We start from the raw sequence: 3,205 nt of genomic DNA, 5'->3' as shown, positions 1-3,205 counted from the left end.
AGAATTGAAGAACTTCTGTTTCAATTCCACCTTGAGATCTCTTGTTAATCTTTCTGCATAATTCAAATTATGTTTACTGCCTTCACTTTCTTTTCTTCTGCAATTTACTTTTATATTTTCATTTTGCAGTTGTTCTTATTGGATCAAGGAAGGATTTGAGATCAAGACTTGTTTTCTAGTCTCGTTCACTCCTGAGATCTTCAACATCCTTTTAATTACTGCAAATTAAGCATCAGTTTTTCTGTTTTCATTCTTCAAGCATTTTTGCTTTTCTGTTTAAGATCTATTGCAATTCAATTCATCTTTAGTTATTCTGTTTGTTGCAATCTGCTTCTGCTTGTTTAAATTTTGCAATTCCAGCTCCCAATCCCTTTACATTTAATGCAATTTACATTTCTTGCAATTTAAGTTTAAGCTATTTTACTTTATTGTTCTTTAAGTTACTTGCAATTTTACTTTCTGCATCTCTTAAATTCCTCGCAATTTACTTTCTGTTGGGCACATTTCACACAATTCACTCAATGTTAGCTTGACTAAACTAATCACTCACTAAAGTTGCTTGATCCATCAATCCCTGTGGGATCGACCTCACTCTAAGTGAGTTTTATTACTTGATACAACCCGGTACACTTGCCGGTGAGTTTTAAGTGTTTTGGAAATTCGTTTTTCCACAAAAATACCATCAAGTTTTTGGCGCCGTTACCGGAGATTGATTTAGATCAACAATGATTAAGTGGGTGAGAAGTCTAGATTAAGCATTTTTTATTTTTGTTCCCTGTTTTAAAGTGAAACCAAGGTGTTTGAGTTTTTGCCTCACTAAGAAATTCTCATCTCTAATATGAGTAATTTCAATTTTCATTGGTGTTGTGTTTTACAAAATTCAAATGGAGTTCAACTCATCTTATAATCAAACAAATTTTATGGGATATTACCTACCATCACCAATTTCCAATGATGGCTGGGAATATCACCAACAAATTACAGATCCTGAGCACTCCAATTCATGGAGATTTGCTTCAGAGACACAAGATGAGCAAGAGAATCATATGGGATACTTCCCACCACCACAAAATAATTCAAGTCATTATTCTAATGGTGGTTGGGAGTATCACCAAGGAATGAAAGAGCATCCACCCTCACGTCCCAGTTTTTCATTTGAAAGTTCTTCATCACTTGATTATGCCTCAACACAAAGTTTCCTCCAAAATCCATACAAGTCATCCCATCAATCACACAACTCATTCCACACCCCTCAACACAACTTCACCACAACACATCCACGTTACCCAAATTACTCTCAACCTTCATCTCTTGAACCAGCAGATGAGGATTACCTTCAAGCCATTGAAATACATAGAAAACTCGTGGAAAGATACACACAACCCCAATCCTGGAAAGAAATCATCCTCAAGAAGATGAATAGGCCCTTAGAGCAAACAAGGGGGAACTTAGAACCATCAAACAGTGAGGATGAAGAACAATCTGTGAGTGAAGAAGAGGAAGAAGAGGTTCCTATATCAATTAAAATTTCAATGGAGGATGAGGAGAAGGAGGCAATTGAACCTGAAGCTGCATATCCACAGAAGCCACTTGAGATAAAGGAACATGAAAACTCACAACCTCCACAAACCTCCCTGAACCAAAGACCCTTAACACTTGAATCTGTGATTGAGAAATATGAAGAGGAGATGAAGAAATCTTGGGAAGAACAACAAACCTCCTCCATGAAATTGCTATTAAGTCAATTGTTGAGTGCAAAAGAGGAAGTAGAAGAGCAAGAAAGTGAGGAAGACACTCAAGAGAAGTCACACTCAACTGAAGCAAAGAAGTGCAAAGAGGAAGGGCTCATGGAACAACCAATTCAAAAGGCTTTTGATGAGGAGAAAAATCCAATAAACACACAGCAACCAAGTCTTGAATCCAAAGAAGTGAAGGCAACTAGCAAGAGCACCAATTCTATCCCTAAGCCAGCAAGCAAGATCAATCAAGCCATTTGCGAAAGGAAGCTTGCTGAGGAAAGGCCAAGACAAGGGACACTAGCTGAATCTTTTCCTCCTTTGAGGTCATTCCTCTTAACAAACTGAAAGAAGAGGAAGAAAGTGAACAACATGTCAACCGTAGGTATAATTTCTCTTCTCTGCTTTGTTTTCGTTATTTGCTTTAATTAAATTCAATAAATTGGCATATGGTTACATTCTAAGTTTGGTGTTGCCTTGCAACAAATTGTTTTCAATATTTTTGGATGATTGCATCAAATCAAAAATGAAAGTGACACACCAAGATTCTAAGTTTGGTGTGCCACTTATTTTCTATGCAATTCATTCAAGAAATACTACTTGTCTGCATAATCATAATGCCTCTGCAGTTTTATTTTTCTCTTTTGATTTGACACTTTTTCATTCTACTTGCTTTAGTCATTTTTCTATCTTTAATTATTTTCATTTAATTTGCTGTTTAACTGTTCTTGTTAATACTTCACCAAGACATCCTTATTCATGATAGATTCTTCACTTGGTGATTGTATTTAACATATAACAGTTTTTCTTTTTTTATTTAGTTTTAATTCAAATAAATTGACATAGGATTACATTCTAAGTTTGGTGTTGCTATGCAACAAAAATTTGGTTCCCATATCTACTAGATACTTGCATCAAGTCCAAGTGAAAGTGTCACACTAAGTTTGGTGTGCCACTTATCTTTTATGCAATGTATTGTGCTCACCTTCTTATGTTTGCAATCAAAATGTCTCTGTCTCTTGTGCCTTGATTGTTATCTTTAATTTTGCTTGCTTAAAACACATGTGCTACTAACATTTCATTGTATAAGACATTCATGATCCATCTTAGCCCCATAGCCATTGTTCTGATTGTTGCTTGAGGATGAGCAAGCATTCTGAGTTTGGCAAGGGAAAGGGAAGAATAAGAGAAAAATGACAACAATAGAGAAGATGGACTACAAGGTTGTAAAGTTCTTTTTCCTCTCCTTTGTTTCCAGCACTTTATTTTGCATGATTGTCTTAATATTCTCTGTATGCATGTGTGTTATGAATAAGCATAGCTTGAATATTGATTTGTAACATGTTGCCATGCATTATGACTACCAACTTGAGTTTTTTAAAGCTTAAAGCAGTAAAGTATCATGATCATAAACAAACAAGGAATTAAAGAAGATTTTAGCATGTGCATACAAGTATTGAAAAGCTAGG

Source organism: Arachis stenosperma, chromosome 1, assembly GCF_014773155.1.
Source record: "Arachis stenosperma cultivar V10309 chromosome 1, arast.V10309.gnm1.PFL2, whole genome shotgun sequence".
NCBI lineage: Eukaryota > Viridiplantae > Streptophyta > Magnoliopsida > Fabales > Fabaceae > Arachis > Arachis stenosperma.
The sequence above is the reverse complement of the archived record's forward strand: the minus strand, read 5'-3'. Positions refer to the sequence as shown.